The following is a 23,001-nucleotide window of genomic DNA, read 5'->3' on the forward strand; positions in this document are numbered from 1 at the left end:
GGCTGGAGCCGCTTCAAAGATTTGTAGTCCCCTCTGCAGCACCCAAGGCCACGGCCCGCCACCTGCATTATTTAAAGCATAGCAGTAAACCTCTGCCTGAATACACAAATCCAAAGGCGCCCCCTCTTAAACCCCACAACCCACCGGATCACCTTAGACTTATGGCCCTGTGCAATTAGGATACCCAATACTATGGCAACATACAGCAGCCCATTCATAACGACTTCTAACAAGACAGAGAGGCATGTACCGCCCGTCCCATGCCCTGAGACTTAGCCCCTCAACCTATGGTACCGGTCAACAGGACACTGGTAACCATGCACTGATGAATGACCATCAGACCTCTCACAAGGTGCATTCCTCCTGTGTTGCATTAACCTGTAGAATAACCTATTGAAAGATTTACTAAAGAAGATAATATTGCAATAACTGAATGACTGCGGTGTGCATGGCCTAGGGCAAATAAGTCAGGAAAAGACATTCATCTCTGACACTGGCCACAATGGCACAACAACACCACCCGGATGAACTCAGCCGACCCGCCAGGCCCAGCCCAACCCACGAGGCTGACCAGTGACGTCCTCCAGCCAAGGCCAACCACATCGCAGCAGCGCCTATAGCTAGTCATCACCACCCAATCCCATTGAACTTGTGCCCCTTATAGTATGTAGGTTCTGATGACGTGTTTTGTAAATATATACGCCTGTCTTTGCTATTGTCAGACAGAGCGCTCTCGGAGTTTGCAGAGTTCTTTGCATGCCCTATTCTGATTGATAAACTCCCATTTAAGCTCACCCGCACTCTGTCTTGGCTTTATTCCCAACTTGGGAGAGTCCTTCATTGTCTCTCATTGCGGGGAGGATCGTGCTGGTTGGGCACGCTTGCCTTCAGCAGCCACCATCCAGGTGGTGGATGATGCACTCCAAATCATGGATAAGGGTGACTCCTGCCTCCTCAACCTTCTTGACCACTTGTCTGCATTTGACACTGTAGACCACTGCATTGCCGTCTCCCTCCTCGCTGACAGGATTGGATTTGCATGTATTGTCCTGAATTGGATTACCTCCTACCTTCGGGCAGATGCCAGGCCATCCAGCTGAACACGATGCATTCTAACTGACTCCCAGTGTCCTGCAGAGTCTGCCAAGGTTCCATCCTCTCACTGGTCCTTTATGATATTTAATTTAATTTAATTTAGTTTAATGTGATACAGTTTTATAAACAAAAACTTTACACATAATTCAACAAATTTAAACAATTGAAAGCATTTCTTAATCATCAAATTCATCATCTAAATTGCAAACAAACTCATACAATACAACATATAACTTATTCTAATATAAAATAAAATAATCGGGCAACATCACTACCCTCAAATAAACACAAATATAAATAAATTAACAATAATAAAAAAAGATAGAAAATATCCATCAGTCATACATTCTGAGCTCAAGTGAAAAGCTTAACTCCACCCCCAACTGCAGATATTACTGAACACCAGGCTCTAGCGATCCCTTCATCAGCCATTGTTAGATGGGGAAGTTGCTGTCCTTCAACCTTTTCTTAAGCATATACCACACTCTGTACAATGCCAGATGGAGACTAGCATTCAAAGTATTTAAACACATATGCCAGAACTAGTCTTCCTTGATATGGTTCAGGTTATGAACATAACTGCTGTAATGCTTAATAAAGGATAGACTCAACCTGGGGCACAACATAAGAACATGTCTAGCTGTTTCGGGTACAGCCTTGTTATTACAAATCCGGCAGAAGTGCTCAGTTTTGGGTATCGCTCGTTCAGGGCCAGTCGCTGTTAACACAAGTAGGTGATTAATGCGCAAAAGCAATATAAAGCGCCTTAAATTATCTGATGGACACAAATTTAAGTACCCTTGGGCCTTTTTATATGCATAAAGTAAGTGTGATATAAATCCATAACCACTTAAGCTTTCTAAATGTACAAAATTATTTTGCCAGTCCCATAACTTTAATCGCTCCCTTAATAGATATTTCAAATGTTCTGAGCTATCGCCCCACTTAGGGGTCCATCCTATAGTCTTAAATTGTGTGGTAATTTCTACCAAGAACTTAGATTGTTTGTTCCCACTTATATCCTCTTTCACAGACACCAATAATAAATTGGTAGTGTTCATATGTATTTATTTATGATATGATAGTCTATTTATATAGCACCTATACACAATGTGTTTCAAAGCGCTTCAAGGCAAGGGAGGGAACATGGGAAAATGCAATGACATTCTTACAGGCCATGAACAGTAAGGATGTGAAATTAACTGTTGTACTCGGCCTGATGACATTTCAGATAGTGAAAGTGCTAAGACATACACAAGGAAGGGAGGGGGAGAGTGGAAAGTAAATGGAAACAGACAGGCGACTACCATACTAGGCCTGACGACATTTCTGTTAGAGCCAGAGAAAAACAAAAGGTGAGGGAGAGGGGTGCAGAAAGGGAGTGGAGGAACAAAACAAGCGACTATCTTACTAGGCCTGACGACATTTCAGATAGTGCTGGAGAGGGGTGGGGAGAAACAACTAAGGGGAGGGGGGAGGAGTCAGACGAGTTTGTTATCATACTAGGTCCAGGGACAATTCTGATAGAGTAAGTGCATAGAAGAAAGTAAGGGTAGGAGGGGAGGAAAGAGGGAAAGGGGGAGGAGGAGAGAACAGAGAGTAAGAGTGGAGAAGCAAGAGGGGAGAGCGAATACAATTGCAGAAGTCAGTAGTAACACATAATGTTGCAAGCCAGGATACAAGATGAAGATGGAACAGCATGATTCAGGCCCACCATGAGTACAAGATGCCAAGGAAGTCCAGCATGAGAGTTGAGAAAGGGTGAAGCACCGTGAATCAATGAAGTCCATAAAAGTCCAATCCAGCATTGGCCATAAGACGGTGATGGTGAAACCAGAATGTACCAGGACAGACTACTGCTGAAGTAGGCTTGAGGGGGGAAGGGTAGCAGGGTAGAAGAACCAATCAAAACAGGCAACACCTGTGTGCGAGAAGGGAGGGGTGCACAAGGGAGAATCACAGGCGGACCAGAGGGGGTGAGTATGGGCTGTGGGGACCTTTACATGGGGCATCTGTTCACACTCCTCAAAGAGTTCACACTCCTCAGAGATCCTGATATAGCTATCCACCCTCTAAATGACACTCAGTTGTACATGAGTGAAAAGGTCATCAGTCATCTCTGTGATTACCTAGATATCATCCAGTTCTGGATGTGGACTGCAGACCTCAAACGTAACCATCCAAGACCGAATTCATCCTCATTTGTCCCCACACTAAACAACAACTTGTTCAACAACGGCTCAATTATACCCGCCTAGAAGGATTTGATCTGCAGCTCACAGATACAGCGAAATCCTTATGTTTCACCAATGACATCAGCATGTCCTTCCAGAAATGCGTAGCCAAGAAGACGGAAATGGCATGGCTCTGGATCTCCACCCACCAGAAAAACAAAACATCTCTTGACGGGGCTTCTAGACTGTATTGCAGGCACTTGTTGTCTCACACATCTATGGGGGAAATTCCCTTCTGTTAGGACTCACAGCCACTCACTTGGCTGCTCTAAAAGCAGCCCATCGTGCTGCAGCACCTCTAATTTTTGGTCTGTGGAAATTTGACCAAATAACCCCATCCTACGCAAACTACATTGCCCTCCTCTCCAAGCCAGAATACTATTCAAGACTGCATGTATCATCTACAAAGCAGTCACGAGTAGCACACCAGTATACCTGGCACCTAAGCTTCACACATCTGGTGGCACATGCTCCTTGCACAGCAAACTGATGCACTGTCTCGAATCACAACTCGTCTGCAAGATGAGGAACCGCAAACAATACTTCTCTTGTCATTCACCCGCCCTCTGGAACTCCAAACCCTGTATCGGCTAAGAAAACCCCCACAATTCGACAGTTTCGCAAACCTTACAAATGTGGCTTTTTCAACAACACCTGAACAAATACTAATCCTAATGGACACACAGGCCCTACTCACCGTACTTTGCTACTGATAAAAGGTGCCAGCCCAAACGCTGGCTGCCCAAACCCTGTACAGCGCTCTGCTGCTCTTGAGCCGGCTACGCGCATTGAACAATAAAATAAACTAAAACCCATAGTCCACCACTTGGGGACCCACTAAGCCCCTTTGATGTTGGAGAACGATAGCTAATATATCCTGCCTTTTAAAATTTCTCAGTTGACTCTGTTTCTTGAAAGCAGATAATCTGATGTTTTTCAATGATGTTATGCACATCCTGGTCTCGCCAGCTATATTTTACGTCACTACTTTACGTTCATATTTTCTTTCCTCACTCAGCTGGTTGAATCGGAGTACCAAGGTGGCAATGGGGTGAAAGGGGGTTCCTTATATGAATCCATGTTTTTCCTGCAGCGTTATAGAGGTATTAGATGGGACTTGGCAAACTCTGTTGAGATTAATACTGTTTCCAGGAGGACATGTCTCTTACAAAGCTGTTCTTGCTTACTGCAGCTTCACTCCTGTTCCTCCTATGTACTCTCCATAAACTATTGATTACATTGACTGGAGAAATTGCTCAAACAAATCAATAGGTATTAGGCCAGTTTCTAATGAATCTTTCAGAGTAATACTTATAACATCATTTGCAAAAGTTCCAAGGGATCAGGCAATCCGGCGACTCCCCAATTTGTCTTCCTGAATAATGGATAGACAACACTGAATGTGCCATAGCCAATAGGAGACATTGTATGTCGGCGCTTCCCTACCTTTTCTTGCTCCTTTGTTAAGTTTGGGCAATCCAAACGGTTTATAGTCATTTGGTCGAAAACAAAAATGTCGAAAGTCAAAATGTAGAAAAAAAAAAAGTAGAACAAAAAAGTCAAATTTCTTTTTCAATATGTTTTTTTTCGAAATGGGGGGGTTCCCCCCAACCCCTCTTTTTTCTATTTTTTTATTTTACCCCTTTTTTTTACTTACTGAACCCGAAAAATACATATAAATAAAATAATACATTCGACTTTTTTTTCAATATTTTTTTTTCGACATTTTTGTCATTCGACTTATTTTTTTCGACATTTTGACTGACCACCGCTCCAAACATCAAAATGTGTTTGGTGGCACATTCTCAACTAAATCAGCAATTGAGTTGTGGTGGTATAACAAACTCGAAGAATGACCTTGATTGTCCATGTGATGTTTTCCGTTCGATGTAGCACAGGCGCTAATTACATTGGTTCTTGGGAGAAACGTTACTTTCGAGTTTGGGTTCGATGGTTTTGGAATAACCTCCTCTCTGCCCGCTGGATGGTATACATTATTTGCACTTACAATCTGTCGGATCGTTATTCTGTCTGTTAGGTGCAGGCTTTTAAAAAAGAAAATAAAAATTATTCGCAACGTTGGATTCAGAAAACATCCCTGTCCAAGTAGTACATTGTGTTTTCTGCTTTACTTCCTCTCTTAAATGGTAAATGTCTTTGTGAATAGCACCAAATCTGTTCAGTGGGTGATGCATACGCCTATTGCCCAGAATAGATCTCTCAGGTTTGAGGTGCTCTTGTTTGTAGATGTACCCTGATGGCCACCATTCAACTTGGCTACATTCCAAGATCTACTTGACTTCTCTGACCCAGAGGAATTGGAGTGCATTACAATATGTTGCACTTCTGGGAGAGTAAGAACACATGGTAAATCTGGAGCCTCTTGACGAATAGTTGCCACATTGTCTGCTATGGCTTTCACCCAGGGGAGTTGCTAGGTCTGGAAAAGACCCGGGGCTACGCTGGTGTCGGAACTGTTGGGACTGGGGGCTAGCTAGTCTTTTGGCTGTAGCTCCTGAGATACTATCCGGGGCTACAACCAAAAGATCAGGGGCTATAGCACCCTTACCCCGCCCCCCAGCAACGCCCCTGCTTTCACCTCTGCAGTTGTGGGGCACCTATGGCCATTAACGGCCCGCCAGCCCAAAGCAAGGTAGGCCCGAGCAAAGCGAGGGCTATGTGCCATCACCAGCCATGGCCGTTCACCACAGCCCATTTGTACCCCAGGGTTTAACCAGCGTGCAAATGAATCTCCAGAGGGAAAATAAATTATCATTAATGGCCGCCAACATAATGAAAAGGGACTATTTCTATGGTGGCGGCCGGGAGACAGGAGGAGTGTTGGGACCGGAGAAAAAAGCCCTGGTCTAGCAGCTATGTGGGGAAGGAGAGATGGGGTGGGGAAGGCGTTGGGTTTGTTTTGGGGGTGACAACAGGGACATGCTCCCTCTTGCCTCCCCACATTCGAGAAAATAAAAAAAAGATGACGCCACCCAGGGATGGGCCTCGGGTAGCTGTAACAGCAGGCGGAGAATGTGTATTCTCCCCTGTTGTTTCAGCCACCTGATTGGTTGAGTGCCCTTCCCCGGGTGCGAATAAGTCAAATAATGGGGAGAACCAGTTGTTTAAGGTGGTCTCCTGTACATCTCCAGCAGGATCACCCATAACTGTGCTGTCAGAAGAAGGTTGGTCATGCAGAATTGGGTCCATACCTGGATTGTAGATTTCCACTGCTAGATGGAAGTTTCGGCCCCCACCTGAGGCGTGAGACTTCAATCCTAGACAAGACGCACTCCTCTCAGGCACCAGTTAGTTTAGAGACACTATTAAATAGAGGTTTATTTTGGTGTTGCAGTAAAATGTGTTATTTAGATTGTACCATTGCAGAATCGTAGCCTGTAATACAACGAGAGTGGGACTAGTTTACAAGTAAGCATTACATTTTTAGAACCATCAATTTTATTTACTGCTGTATTGCCAAAATCAATAAGTAAAACTTCAAGTTCATTGCATGAAATATTAACCTCATTTGTTACCGCCATGGACTTGGCCAGTTCTCTTTTCTGATCGGGCAAAGCCCATAGCGGTGCAGCGTGTGCTTTCCTCTTCACCCTGGCTGTGGCGGAGAACGATACATCCCAGACACCAACCCTGGGGTTATTGAAGGTAATGGAGGGGCGTCCAAGCGGATAACCAGCAGGCCACGGTGCGCCTCCCCCCGACTCCCCCTCTTCCCCGTTTCCAAACAATGCACGTGAAGAAGCCTTTATGAGCTTTTCCGCACCCCATTAAACATTGCGAGCCACCATTCCAAGGGTGGTGTGGGTGCAAAGCCCATCTCCCTGCCTCCCCCAACATGTAACGTTTTTTTCATGTGGTGAATCGCATCGCTTTTTTTTTTTTACTTGAATAATTCCATCTTCATGTGACTTTTTTCTTAAGCAGGAATTTCAGTTGCATATCTGATTTGTCTCTTTTAGACGTCTTCCAGACCCACGTGTACCCCAAAAGCCAATGGGTTGTAACGTACGGCATTCGCATTAGCCTTGTCATCCCAACTTACGGTGTCTCCCCGGACAAGGAGTCCTTATTTAGAAACATATGTAAGCAGACATCATAAAAGCACCCCGCTGTGAAGGTCGAAGTGGAACATGTTTCTTAAGTTAAAGTAACTATTCAGAGCCCCGTACTTCTGAAAGACAAGGCCACAAGAGAATCCCCCCCGAATGTCTGCGCTGTGGAGGAAACACGCTTGGCACTAGATCGCTGTCTTAAGTGAACTACCAGGACACCACGAGGATTCCACGCATTGCACCGCATTTAAATATGCACAAATGCGAGCCAGGCGTTAAGAGTGTCCGAGGACAGGGTTCGCAGGCAGCTTGGCTCTTGAATCTCCCATGGAGGCGATGTCCAGGGACTATAGTCTGTTCAATGCGCTTTCAGGGGAGCCATGATAAATCAGACGCGTGCACTGGAAAGACAGAAGCCATTTCATTTGCATAGTTGCCATTATTAGAAGAGCAATATATGGAAATATGAGGCCCAGAATTATTCATTACGTGGGCTTTGGTTACTAAAAGGAAACTAGGAATGTTAGACACCACTTAATACATCTATTTGCATTAAGCTCCGTCCCTCATTGTTGTCAATGAAAAGCAGGCCCGGCGTTGGGGCCTTTCAACTCTTTCAGTTGAAAGGGGCACGAGCAACTACCCCCATTATTGCAGTCAGAAGTCGTATGACACAGCAATATTCTCCTTTCGTTTGTGACTTTAATTCTGTGCTTTGAGGCGTGCTTGTTACAAGCTGTATTTGCTGGAGCTCTTCAGGCCGTAACCTCTATCAGTTCTCTGCTGTATACAGAAGTGTTCTTTTTGCCTCCTTGCATTTTATACTCCATTTCTGTAAATTAGCCTGTTGCTTAACAAGCAGGATTAATAGCTTTTCATTGGACGTTTAATGTTTCAGCTCCCTGCTGGCTGTCTCATAATCTGCGGCATGAAGTCCCCTTAAAGCACCTAACACTTTAGGCATGCATTGGCTCCCTTGAGAGGTGGTCAGATATCCAGCCAATAAAGTGTCAGTCAAAGAAATTAAGAGGGGCGAACAATTGATGGGTAAGAGGAGCTTACTGAAAGGAGTCTTGCTTTTCATCTAGCCCAGCTGAAGATGCGTCACAGCACATTCAGTCCATGATTAGATCTAAATTTTATTAGTACTCCCACCTCCAAATTATTGCTGCTTTGGGAGTCTATCATAAAATGAGGAATACGTGGGAGGACACAATCCATTCGAAGAACAAATTACTTACCCCTGGTAACGTTCTTTCGATTGGATGTTCCTCCCACGTATTCCTCATCGCCCCTCTCAGCCTACCCCGCCGTGCAATTTACGTGTTATTACACCTTACGCTTTCAATGAGCCTATGGTCCATGGTATGCCTGGTAATTCCTCTTCAGGAGGGGGGAAAACAGAACTGAAGCCGGGCGCTGCGTGCGCTACTTATACTGATGATGACATTTACTGTCCAATGGAGGCCCTCGAAGCATCGATGAAACGAGATGACACGCAGCGGACCCTGTCGAAAATAAAAATCCAAAGCAGCTGAAGCTGGAGAAAATTATCATAAGATGGGTAATACTTCGGAGGAACATCCACCCGAAAGAACGTTACCAGGGGTAAGTAACTTGTTTATCTGACCCTCAAGCTAGAAACAAACAACTAATGGTTGCAAGGAAATGTTTCTGAGCTATGTTTGACTAAAATTGTTCTCAACTAAAGCAAAATGAATTCAACATAAAGGGTGTTTTCAATGAGAAATCCTTGGATCCAGAGGGTGGTTCCCGTTCCCTGGATATTTAGGTGAAATAGCAAAAGTGTATTTTTCAAACAATAATTCCTTATGGATGGCAAAAGAGTTTCCTTCAAACAACAGTTTCTCAAGGATGTTTATACTCAGTTCAGGAAAGTTCTTGTGTAAGCAATATGTCCCAGCTTTGGATTTAGTTCACAAACAGAAAAGATCTTATTCCAATGCAAAACAACTTTCATGCACTTCCTCGTATACTCTTCTGCCAGGAATCCCCTTATTGGCTCTTCAGATGCATGGTGTACTCTTCTGCCAGGTATCTTTCCCACATTCCTAATAGCGTCCATGTTTTTTATGTAGAGAGCCTGATATACTCCTTTGCCCGAAATTCCCCCCTGGGTTCTTGTAATTCGCCTTGTGATTTCTCTGCCTGATATGTTACTTTCACCAGGACCTCTTCTTGTGTTTCACTGTCCTTTAACAGAGCACATTTGCATCACTTCACTATGCTTTTACTTTATTTGCTTGAGGTATTATTGGTTCCAACTTTCCCCACATTGACATCTCATACATGAGGACTTGTGAGGACTCGTACATGAGGACTTGCCGCTGTATTTATTTCAAAAGTGTTCATTTGTTTAGGGGAATACTTGCTCCAAATTTCCCCACACTGACATCTCATGTGTGGGGACTTGGTCAAGTTTTGCCTTTATGCTTTAGTTGGTCGGTATTAAAATATTCTTGTTGCGTTTTCTGCATAAATGTCTGTCGGTATGGCTGGGGACCCGAGTGCCTCTGGGCAGACTCACCAGTATCTTGGAGCGTTCCTGACTCATGGCATGCTGTGTAGCTTCCTCCCTGGCATTACCTCCTTCGCACTGCAGACCTTACTTCCGTGTTCCCAGCAGCTCTGCACTTCCTCTCTGGCTTCTCTCCACGACCGGGATCCAAGGTTACTGCTTCTTGGCACAACCATATTTACGTTGGCTCTGCTGCTGTTCCAAGAGGTCCAATGGTCTCCTTCTGGTGCCCACAGCATCTCTCCTTGTTTCTCACCACACTAGTAAGCTGCCTTCACAATGGCGAACAGCTTCCTGTGAACACCTCATTCTTGACCTCCGACAGCACGGTCCTTTTCCGTACTGCTGCCACTGTCTTTCTCTCCGGCTCTGCTTTCCTTTCCTGCTCTCTCCAGCGCTCAATTGCGGATACCATTTTTAAATGCCTCGCACACTCGAACAACTAGTCTTCACCTTCATCTTGGTGTTTCTTTTGATCTGCATTGACTCCTTTGTCCTCTTCCTTGTCTCAGTATTTTAGGCTTTCTGAGAGATGAAGTCCGTAGAGTTTCTTGGATTTCCGAAATGATGTTGTTCAAAACTTTTGTTCAGAAACCCCTTAGAAACATGAGATGTTAGATGTGTCTTATGTGTGTGTGAGGTTTGAATGGACTTTTGTCTAGAGTGATGCGCAGGAAGGGGCTTCCGTATTTTACAAGGTGAGGTACTTGTATGGCGACAACAAGCCATCAAGAATTTAGGAATTATGAGGCCTTCTTCTCTAAGAAGGGAAGAATAATACATCTCTCCTGATGGGGTCACCCCCTTCTTCTGACAGCCGTCTCCTCCCACGTGATCCTCCCTCATGATGCCACCTCAGGGTCAGGATCAAGAAGCGGCTGCCATCCCCTGGGCACACGGGAGTAGATCTCTGGCAGGGGACCAGTGATGACTCCACAGGATTCATCACAACCACCTCATCCATACTAGGTGGAGAAATTTGGCAACAAAATGGGCGAGATTAAGGTTGCTCGAGTTTTTGCAAAAAGCCATTGCCGCCTCCATCCGTCAAATGTTCGCCAATCTAAGACATGGAAACAAGTATCTCTCGCTAAGGTCGACATAGCCTACACAGAACAACAAAAAATTGACAAGTAACTCTATTAATGCGTACAATACCAGGCATGCAGCACTGTTTGAGTAATTCCAACTTTTCGTAAAGCTTACTGTTCTCAGAGTGTTGGATCAAAATTCAATATCACTTGTGCATGCAAAAAAAGGCCTAATGACGTCCAGTTATTGCTCATACTCAAAGTCCTGTTTGATTCTTAAATAAATTGGGCCATTGCTGAGCTTCAGCATGATTCTTGCATGGATAGCCTAGAGGCCTCATTGGCAGCTCTTTTTACCAGCTCTTTGGACTTTCTGGTCATGTCTTGTGGAGAATCCCAGATATGGTCAAGGCACAATTTATTCAACCAATATTTCACATGCCTGTACCATGGAAGCGAACTACATCCTTCCAAGGTCAGGATGTGTCTAACACCTCTCTGTACCTTGACAAACCCTGGGCAGACCAAATCCTGACACAGTAGAGTATTGATTTTAGGCTGATTATGTCTTCAATGGTAGTAAATCACAATCCCAGGCAAACAATCGCATTTGGGGCACTCCTCGGTTGCAAGAGCAATGATTTGATAAACGTGTTCTCAGTAGCTCCTAGAGCCTGCGTTCTTGCGTGCCCCCAGATCTCGGCATCATAGGTGTTTGATGGTAGGGATAGGAGCTTGTAGAGCTGTAGTGCTGGTGTCAGTGTGTCCCTGCCCTGGCTTTCCAAGATTCTTCTGATCCCATGACTATCTATATCCAGGGTCACTATGGCTTTGGTTAGCTGATTCTTCCAAAGGCCAAATCTGTTTCCAAATCTGTTTCCCAGGTAATCGTAGGCAGTGACCTGCTCAAGTTGTGTGCCATCAATTTCGGCATTCAAATTTCAGTGCTTGGCTAGTCTGTTTGTAAAGATCATTATTTTGGTTTGGGTCTTATTCAGATCCAGTTGTAAATCGTTGCATTTGCTCATAAATATAGCTAGGCTATATTTGAGGCCCATTGGGGTAGTTGACAATAACACTGCATCATCCATGAAGAATAGCGCTGGGACTTTGTAATTTCCCCTTTTGGGGGGTGGAGGGTTCCTGACAATGGGAAACTAATTCCACAAATATCTTGTTGATGTATAGACAAAAGCGGAGAGGAGCCAGGATGCACCCCCTGGCGCACCCCTCTCTTGATATTTAATGGTGGAGTCAGTTCACCACTCAGATCTGTCAGGTCCAGGGGCAGAAGGGCAGAAGACTTACCTGTGGGTTTTTGGATCAATAAACACTTTTACTGAATTTCCATTCTGACTTTGGTTTAGGCCTTAACTCGTGCTCAGAGTAGGGTTGTTTTCTCTAGTCAAGATGGAGAAAGAGACTCTACACACTGATTGGCCTCTGTGAGAATAAAGACTCTGAGACCAACATTCTAAACTGCCTTTCATTCGTCTAGCCCAGGTGGCAGGTCATGTTAAAGTAAGCTCTCATATAGTTAGACCCTAAAACCTCAACAGCAAGACTTTGAAGTTTGAGATTTCAAGAACAATTCAAGGAGAATATCCAGAATCAGGAGAGAAGTAATTCAGTGAAGGAGAAACCTGCTGCAGCGACGGAAGGTAGCTAAATTCATACCTGTATCCAGCATATTGGCTTTTAGATTCAATGTACTGTAAATAGTGAGTTTTAAAATGTATATGAATTAGAATATCATTCAAAGGCATCTAAAAGAAGTAAAATGTTAACAAGATTTCATCTTCAGCAGCGCATGTGAGTGTTAGAGCGGCACGCTATGACCATTGTGGTGAAAATCAGAGCGAGAGAGAGCGCAAGAGCCATCCATAGTATGAACCTGTCAGGCAGCCAGACGGCGTCAGAAACGCTTGCTTTTCACGTTTCGTTTTTCAGCGAAGAGAACGTTTCATTGCGGCTTACGCAGGTACAGCGTGGAAGCTGGAAGGAAAGCTCTGTGGGTGTCCAACAACCGGAGACTGGAGAACGTGGCATGCATGGTGACAGGATTTCTGTTAGAAGCGTTCAAGGCTAAAGGCCCTATAGAGGATGTCCTTGAGTACTGCATGCATGCCGGAATAGTTTTCATTTTCATTGACCATAATTGTTTTGATAGCGTGGTTTCGTGCAAGCAGCATTGCAAGACTGATCTCGTTTGAAGGAACGTGTTAAAGTACATTGTAAAAATGTTAATCTGTGAACACTACAAACCAGAACTGTGAGTCAAAAATTGCTGAGGCTATGTTTGAACAGAGAAGCAATTGTTCATTCTAAAGATAACCTTTTGAAGCAGAATAATTAAGGAAATGTTCATTTGAGGACAAGCAGCAAGCAGTTAAAAAGAGTTTCCTAAAAAACTGTTGATAAGATGGGAATTCAGGTATAGTGTGAAATTCCAAGGGGAAGAAGACAGAGGGGGCTTGATAATTGAGAGTGTGTAAGTTAACTTTTTATACTTTCTTATCCACATGCAGATATACTCCAGAGTCAAGGCCAGGAATCTGATTATTTTGTTATTTTATCCACTTCCCCTTTCCCTTGGGCGTGTTCCGGGCTCAGACGTTTTGAAGCCTGGTTGGGGGCACAACACCATAGAGGGACTGTGGGGTTCAGCAGCTCCTTAGGACATCATAGAAAACACAGGCCTGACAGAATGGAGGGAAATACTTTAAGTTCTCCAGAGCTGTCATGAACAGTGAGTTCACTATGGATGCCTTGGGGGAAATGATTAAGGAGTTGAGGGCGGGTCATAGTGAGAATGTAAGCTTAGGGAAGGAAGTGGAGGAGCTGACTGAAAAGGTGGCTCAAATTCAGGTGTCTTCCAATTCCAGTATATTTGATTCCGGGTTTAGGGGAATGCAGGTAAAGGGAAGATCAAGAAAGAAATGTGGCAGAAGATAATGGTGCTTTAGGGGGCTTAGGAACATTCCATATGCCTTTACCTCTGGCTCCACCTGAATGGTTTGGAAGGGATCCAAAGAGGTTTAGAACCTTTTTAAGTCAATGTGAGTTGCATTTTTTAAGTAGACCAGAAGTGTTTTCTTCAGAAGCAGCTACGGTCACTTTTAACCTGTCTTATTTGTCAGGTGAGGTAGCCACATGGGTAAGGTTATTAGTCAGCCAGAAATATGCAGCTTTATGGAATTATCAGCTTTTTAAAGTGGGGTTTAGTGAGATGTTTGACAGGAGGCAGGTTACGCTGGAAGTGGACGGGGAGCTCTTGGAGCTTAAGCAAGGGAGTAGAGACTTAGTTATATTACTCAGTTTAAATCTTAGTTCTTAAGCATAGATGACCAGAGGAAAAAAGAGCGTCTTTTTTCCATGGCTTGTGGAAAGAATTGAAAGAGGTTTTATCATCGGGTTGTTAACCGACTGACTTCTTGTGAGGCTCTGATAGACCTCGTGATCCAGTTCGATTTCCATCTTAGTGAGAGGAGATGAGCACAGGTAAGGTTTGGGAGATGGAAAGACTAATCCCTGAGGGAAAGACACAGGATGGACCTTTTAAACAGGAAGAGTAAATTCAAGACTCAAGAACAATTTGGAAGGATTAGAGGGCCCCCTTTCAAAGAAAGAAAAAGATAAATGTAGGGAAAACAACTTGTGTTTGTACTTTGGAAAGATTCGACAATTGTCCCAACACCCCCAAGCAATGCCTGATTCCAGCTGTTAAGACTCAACAGGTCACAAATACTCTTCAGGCTACAGCTCCACACATCACAGTGAATGTATCCTTGTATCTTGAGGCAATCTTGAAGGGGAGTGGTCCAGTTGTGATTTACTCAGGAGCCACAGGAAACTTTACGGCTAAATCTTTGGGTTTTTTCCTTGGTGCAGAAAGCCTTGGCGGGGTAGGTGAGGGCAATGGATGGTTCAGCCCTTTCTTCAGGACTCATAACACACAAAACAACTCCTTTAATGATGATCATGGGGGACAGTCCCAGGGAGGGGTTGATGTTTGAGGTAATAGATATGCCACAGTTGAAGATTATTTTGGGAATGCCTTGGCTCACCTTTCACAATCATTGCATTGACTGGAGTAGGTGAGTTATTGATTTGCATTCAGATTTTTGTAAAGAACAGTGTATGGGATACTGCCTGTTGGAATGGTCTAGATTACAGGAGATTTATGTGGTTAGAGGTTTGGCTGAGGGAGAATCCCTTTCACATTTATTGGCGCTTTGGTAGGGGAGTTGCCGCACTGTTATCAAGATTTCTGGGATGTATTTGATCAAAGAGCAGCAGGAGAATTACCACCTCATAAGGCCCTACAACTGTAAAATTGACTTAGAACCTGGAGCTATCTTACCTTGCAGTAGGGTGTATGTCTTTACAGAAAAGGAAACAGTACTACCTCAAGGAATATTTTGCAGAGAATCTAGCCAAAGGGTTTTATTAGACACAATCTCTGTCAGCTTCTCCTTTGTTGTTTGTGCCCACGAAGGAGGGAACTCTTGGGACATGTATAGATTATTGGGCGGTCAATAAGTTCACAATCAAGAATAGGTATCCTCTTCCACTCATCTCGGAGGTGCTGGATCAAATTGAGGGAGCTGCCTTTTTTTCTCTAAACTGGATCTGCGAGGGGCCTATCATTTGGTCTGTGTTTGAGAGAGGGATGAGTGGAAGACGACTCTCAAGAACAGATTTGGCCTATTTGTTTATCAGGTTATGCCCTGCAGTGTTTCAATATTTCATTAACGAGGTTCTGAGGGAGTTTATGGATATTTGTTTATTGCTATTTTTTTGGTTCTCAATATTGATGACATACTGATCTTTTCTCAGAGCCTGGAACAGCATCAAGATCATGTCAGACTGGTGCTTCAAAAGTTGAGAGAAAACCATATTAATGCCAAATTGGAAAAGAATACATTTCACTCCGACTCCATTGAGTTTCTGGGATTTGTGATTTCTTCTAAGGATTTGGAGATGGATCAGAGGAAAGGACTAGCAGTTCAAGACTGGCCATCCCTGACCAAGGTGAAGGAGGTGCAAAGCTTTCTCAGCTTTGCAAATGTTTATCGTAGATTTATGGAGGAGATTTCCCACACAATAACTCTGATTACACGCCTGCTTAAAAAGGGAGTTCATTTTATCTGGAAATCCGAAGCAGAGGAAGCATTTCAGCTGTTAAAGTATCATTTTACATCAGGCCCAATTATACTGCATCCAGATTCTTCTAAACCATTTATTTGTGGTAGCTGATGCTTCAGATTTGGCAGTGGTCACTGTTCAGTCCCAGGGACTTGAGGTAACAGAGCAGCTTCATCCAGTTGCCTTTTTCTCAAAATAATTCTGACTGACAAAAATAAATTACACCATTATGGACAGCAAACATCTCTCTACAATAGCAGCTTTCGTGGAATGGTGGCATTATTTAATGGGAACAAGACACACAGTAACTGTTCATGGATCATTGAAATCTTCTCTTCTTAAAGTGTGCTAAGCCTCACTCCAAGACAGCTCAGATGATCCCTTTTCTTCGCTGATTAAAACTTTGTGATAATGTTCAAGTCTGAGAGTTTGACCCTGCAAGGCAGATGTCCTGTCTCATCAATTCCCCAGAGGTGAACAAGAAGCAGGCCAAGAAACTCAATCCCTGATCCCTACCAAACATTTTATTTTGGGAGGAACATCAAATGAAGAATGTTTGCGAGATGAAATTCAGGAAAGCTTGAGTAGGATAGAGATGGAGGAAGGAATAGCTTCAAAACTGAGAGATGGTCTGCCGTTTTGTCATGAAACACCGATGGAGTTTGTGGGAAAGATGAAAGAAATGGAAGAAGGACTGAGCTCCTCTCATTCCCTCACCCTGATGTTATGTTCTAGTCCTCTGTAGTAACGAGTCTATAATTAGCAGTCAGCTGTTGCAACCGGTGCGTTGAAACTAGTTTCATTCCAATGCTAGTTTCGGAGACATTGCTCCTGTTTCTCATCCCTCCTCGTAATTCCTCTATCCTTGTCTAATCCTCTGCTATTCTAGACACCTGTATTGTTTCTTTTCCTTTCGTCGCTGTTTTCCTCACGTCGGCTTTTGCCCTTTGCATTCCCTGTGCACTTAGTCGCACTGCCTTTTTCCTGCGTTTGTTTTTTCTACCACGTACCTGCTTATCAAACACACGTGCTTCTCACACAGCTGTTGACATTCAACGCGTGTTCCCTTGCTGCATGTGTGTTTTTTAGCTCGCAGCCTGATTATTCTTACACACGCTTTCCAAGCGCAGCTGCAGTCCCTCAGCCAGTGTTTCTCTGCTGCGAGTGTGTTATTGTAGACTCAAATCTACCGCTCTGTCTGTGGTTACCTAACACACGCTTTTAAACACTGCGCTGTGTTTATTTCTATCTTGTGTCTTCCTCGATCTGCTGACAATCCTCACTCTGGCTCACGAAGTCCCTGGGAATTACTCCAGGTTGGGACATACGCATTGAAACCCAAGTGCATTCTGGTCCACATAGTATACCTTAAGAAACAGTATTCCAAGAAGTATTGCGAAAACCAATTCTGGCTGAACAACTCACCTGAAACTACCCAGGGTTTTTCTGCTGCAACTTTTCCCTGGTTTGGGGTGGGCTCCCCGGAGTCCCCGCTGCCGGGCATATTGCCTCTCTGGCAGTGTCACCTCTGGGGGAGATCAGCTCTATCTCTTCAAACAGAAGTATAAGACGGTGAAGAAGAGGAACCCAAACGCCAGGAGAGAAAAGCCTGTCGAGACTTCTTCAGACGAACCATCAGAAGTCAACTCGGAAACCTCAGGAGAGGAGTGGGGGAGTGATACGGGTACAAGACAGTGTGAACCTGATAGATTGCAACGCCCAGAAAACATGGTAAGTCTTGAGCAATTCCAGGAAATGGTCAATGCTATTCAAACCCTCACTGTGGAGGTACAGTCCCTAAGAGCAGACAATACAGCTCTACGACAGCAGGTACAACAGAGAGAAGATAACCTAGGGGACTAACTCCCATGACATTGCCTTGTGGCAAGTTTGATGGCAATCCTGGAAGAATGAAGGAATTTCTGGATGCCTGCTTGGTACACTATACCTTTCGCCCAAAAACCAATTAACTGGATAGGGCTATGGTAGGATTTCTGGTTTCTAACTTAGTGGAGAACGCGCTGGCATGGGCTACAATGCTAGTAACCAACTCTGACCCAGTACTCAATTACGGTACTTTTGTTCAACGCTTCCAGGATAGGTTTGAAAGACCCGAAGTTTTGTACTCTACATTTGAAACACTATTGGATATACGCCAAGGAACCTCAGATGTTCAAACTTATGTGGCGAATTTCCAGAAGGTCGCTACAGAAGCGGGTTGGCCTGAGACGGCTCAGCAAGCCATTTTTCGGTGCCGACTTCATGACGATATTAAGGATGAACTAGCTCTGGTCACCAGACCTTCTACCTTCCAGGAACTAGTATCCTTGATTTTTCAAATTTGCATATGGCCGAAAGAAAAGTGGAAAGGAAGAGACCCAGATCTACTGTACCCATTCCTCACCTACCTCCTTTACCTGAGAAGGGATCCACAGATGAGCCTATGCAGATCAGAACGGCCAGAGGGCCTCTCACCGCTAGTGAAAGAAAGATGTGCAAGGACCTGGGACTGTGTATGTACTGTGGATCCAATACTCATTTACTGGGAGATTGTCCTGAAGTACCACCCAGGAGACAGGGAAACGACAAACCCCGACCTTGACAGGGAAATGGGAGGGGCGTCTAAAGTAAATCCCTGTGATAGTACACAGCCAGCTTTGCTCAACATTTTCAGCCTGATGGTTGTAAAGATCCTCCTAGAGTGGAACCAAAAAAGCCCGGTGGAATGCCTAGCAATCCTGGATTGCGGTGCCACAGGCAACTTCGTGGACGACAAATGGGCGGTGGAACAACAAATTCCCCGACGCCATATGATCCATCTAATACCCATGGAGGGGGTCGACGGGACGCCTTTAACTTCATGTGCTATTGTTCATGAAACCCAGGAATTAAGAGTCAGGATGGCGGCTCATCAAGAATACATGACTTTTGATTTAATACGAGCTGCTCACTTCTCGGTTATACTGGGTATTCCCTGGCTCAGAAAGCATAATCCATGCATTGATTGGAAACTCAATACAGTGGGATTCCAGTCTCAATATTGTGAAAAGAATTGTCTAGCACCTGTGGAATCGCCACCAGTTATACACGTGACTCTACAAGAGACCAACTGCAGTGTCAACACCATTCCAGCACAATATCAGGAATTTTCTGATGTGTTCACAGAAACTCAACCACGAAGCCTTCCGCCCCAATCGGAAGGAGGACTGTAAGATTGACCTCGTACCTGATGCAGTAGTGCCGTTTGGAAGGATGTTCCCGCTTTCATTACCTGAAAAGGAAGCACTTGGGGAATATTTGGCAACAAATCTACAGAATGGTCTCATCAGAGAGTCCTCTTTTTCAGCCAGAGCCTCTTTTTCTTTTATTTCCAAAAAAGGTACAACAGAACTCAGACCCTGTATTGATTTCTGGGGCCTAAACAGCCTTACAGTACGGGACAGATACCCCATGCCTTAGATGAAAGATATCAAAGGGGCAGCCCAAAGAGTCTGTGTGTTCACAAAGCTTGATCTCCCAGGGGCCTATCATCTTCTAAGAGTCTGTGAAGGAGACAAATGGAAGACGGCATTTAGAACACCACTGGGCCACTTCGAATACAGAGTCATGCCGTTTGGGCTGGTTAACGCTCCTGCACAATTCCAGCGTTTTATGGATAAAATCTTTGCAGATCTGCTGTTGAATACAGTAGTGATATATCTAGAAGACATGCTAGTCTGTTCGGCTACACTAACTCAAAATCGCCAACATGTTAAGGATGTATTACACCGACTGAGACAAAACAGTTTACTAGCCAAGCCTGAAAAATGCGTTTTTGAAACAGCCACAGTACCTTACTTGGGGTTTATCCTTTCAGCGGACAAGCCAAGACCACAGCTATTTCCCGTTGGTCTGTACCCACTTCTGTTAAAGACATACAAAGGTTTCTGGGACTTTCAAACTTTTACAGAAAGTTCATCCCAAATGTTTTTAACATAGTGCTCCCAATCACAAACTTACTTAAGAAGGGAGTTAAGTTTGTGTGGGATCAGAAAGCAGAGCAAGCTCTCAGACAACTGAGAGAAGCATTCGTTACAGCTCCTATTCTTAGACAACCAGACCAATCCCTGCCATTCATAGTTGTTGTTGAGACTGACGCTTCTTAGCGCAATCGGAGCAGCCCTGCTTCAAAGAAAGGAGGACGGATTAGAACATCCCATCGCATACTTTTCGAGAACACTCACCCCCTGCGAACGCAATTACTCTGTATTAGAAAAGGAACTTTTGCCCATAAGACAAGCCTGTGAGGAATGGAGACACCTGCTTCAAGGGGCTGTTTACCCATTTCAAGTATGCACTGACCATCGGAACCTAAAGGTCCTCCAGCAGATGAAGTGTCAGAACTCTAGACATGCGAGATGGGCTTACTGCTTCACCCAATTCGATTTTGAAATTGCGTACTTGCCTGGAAAGGACAATCAGTTGGCGGATGTATTATCTCGAAGCCTGGGAGAAGACACAGAAGGATTACAAGGCCATGAAATGTTGCTCGCAGGAAAGAAATTCATTAACACAGTCAACACTTTCCTCCAACAAGTACTAACAGCCCAAAGGGAGCAGGGACAGAAGATCAATCTAAGGTTACTTCGCAAGGGTGACTATCTCTTCAAAGATGAGTCCCTATTCCTCCCAACTCAAGGTCTACGTGACCTAGCGATGTCATGGTGTCACGACCTTCCCACTGCTGGACATAAAGGACAGAAAGCTACTCTGGAACTGACATCTCGTCATTTCTGACGGCCTACTATAACCAAGGATGTTAAGGAACATGTTGCCACATATCCCACTTGTGCCCAAAACAAATATTCCTATTGCAAACCATTGAGCTTACTACAACAAGAACTCCCTCCGGCAGGTCCCTGGCAGCATATCTCAACTGATTTCATAGTCGATTTACCCATTTCTCGGGGTGACTCTGCTATCATGGTTATGGTGGATTCATTCAGCAAGCTTGCTCATTTTTCACCACTAATGGGTACACCGACTGCTTCAACTACCGCTGAGGTATTTTTAAGGGATGTGGTTAGGTTGCATGGACTTCCGAATACTATCGTCTCTGACAGAGGCACGCAGTTCATATCGAAATTTTGGACAAGTCTGTGTAAATTGTTGGAGATAAAAAGATCCCTTTCTTCAGGTTTTCACCCAGAGAGCAATGGGCAAACTGAACGACTTAATGCAACACTAGAACAATACATTAGATGCTTTTGCAATCAACAGCAAATTGACTGGTGTCATCTTCTACCTCTGGTGGAATTTTCATACAATAACACCAAACATTCCACCATCGGCATGAGTCCTTTTTATTGTACCTATGGGTACAATCCCAGACACATACCACTGTTTGGACACATCTCCTCCTTTAGAGACCGCAAGGTACCTACATCCATCAAGACAGTGACACCACTGGTAAAAAAACCCGGCCTAGACCAACACAACCCAGTCAATCTTTGGCCCATCACAAACTGCAACTTTCTCCTCAAGATTCTAGATAAGGTTGCCACAGGCCAGCTGCAGAAATACATCTACCAGAACAATCTGCTACACTCCCAGCAATCAGGTTTCAGAAAGGCCATTAGTACAGAATCAGCCCTATTGGACCTTCAGTCCAAAATGCTGGAGGTGATAGACAAGGGCAAATCTGGACTGTTAATCTTGCTGGACCTCTCGGCAGCTTTTGATTTGTTAGATCACCAGAAGCTCCGAGAGGCCCTAGAGAAATCAGGCAACTGTTCCTTAGATGCCGTTGAATGGATAGCTTCCTTCTTGGGAAATAGGAGCTCCAATATTCAATGAGGCAATCACCCATCGGCCGCTCAGCAGGTAAATTGTGGAGTCCCTCAAGGAGCCAGTTTTTCACCACTGCCATTTAACATCTATATGTGATGCCTCTGCACCCTTTTGACCAACTTGGGCATATTCTTCACTAATTTTGCGGATGACACGCAATTGGTTTCAGAACTGACTGGCTGCCACACTACAGATAATGATAGGCTCAATTCAGTATATAACTCCATTGAGGCCTGGATGACATCCAACTGGATGTGCCTCAATGGAGGGAAAACTGAACTAATGGTCTTCGGATCCCCCCAAGCAAGAGCTAAATTAGATCCTGCTTATGCAACCTTCCACATTAAATACTCCCCAGTAGTGGTCTCATAAAAAGTTAAGACTCTAGGCATTTATCTGCAGGCCTCACTGGGAGCTGAAGCTCAGGTAGCATACCTTAAAAGACCTGTCAGTACCATCAGAGATTGCTAAAACAAATAAACCCTCACCTGAGTAAACAAAACAGCACAACTATCGTGAGAGCCATCATACTTTCCAGACTAGATTATGGAAATTCCCTTATGCTAGGTGCCACCAAAAAATGCCTCAAAAAACGTCAAACCATCCAAAACAATGCCATAAGAACAATCATGGGCAAATTCTATAGAGACCACATTTCCAAGGAAAGGAAAACTCTCCATTGGCTCTCCATAGAAGACCGCATTTCCTTTAAATCCATGTCCCTTGTCCATCATTGTCTATATGGATTGGCCCCCGACTATCTCCAAAAACAAATTAGTCCCTACATACCTAGTCAAACATTAAGATCAGGTAACAAAGGGTTGATCCAAACCGGACAAGTACACAGATCCAGTGGTTTGGGCCATGCCTTCCCCAGCTTAGCCTCAACCAAATGGAATAAACTTCCACTTGATCTACGACTTGAGCCCAATTATCTGATATTCAGAAAAAACCTGAAAACGGCTCTCTTCAAGTAACCTCCCTGACCTAATACCGACCATTCACTTGACCGATACGACTTGCTTGTCGCGTCCTTATTCGTGGTCCTACGT

The sequence above is a fragment of the Ambystoma mexicanum genome, chromosome 3p, assembly GCF_040938575.1.
Source record: "Ambystoma mexicanum isolate Mex_15411 chromosome 3p, UKY_AmexF1_1, whole genome shotgun sequence".
NCBI lineage: Eukaryota > Metazoa > Chordata > Amphibia > Caudata > Ambystomatidae > Ambystoma > Ambystoma mexicanum.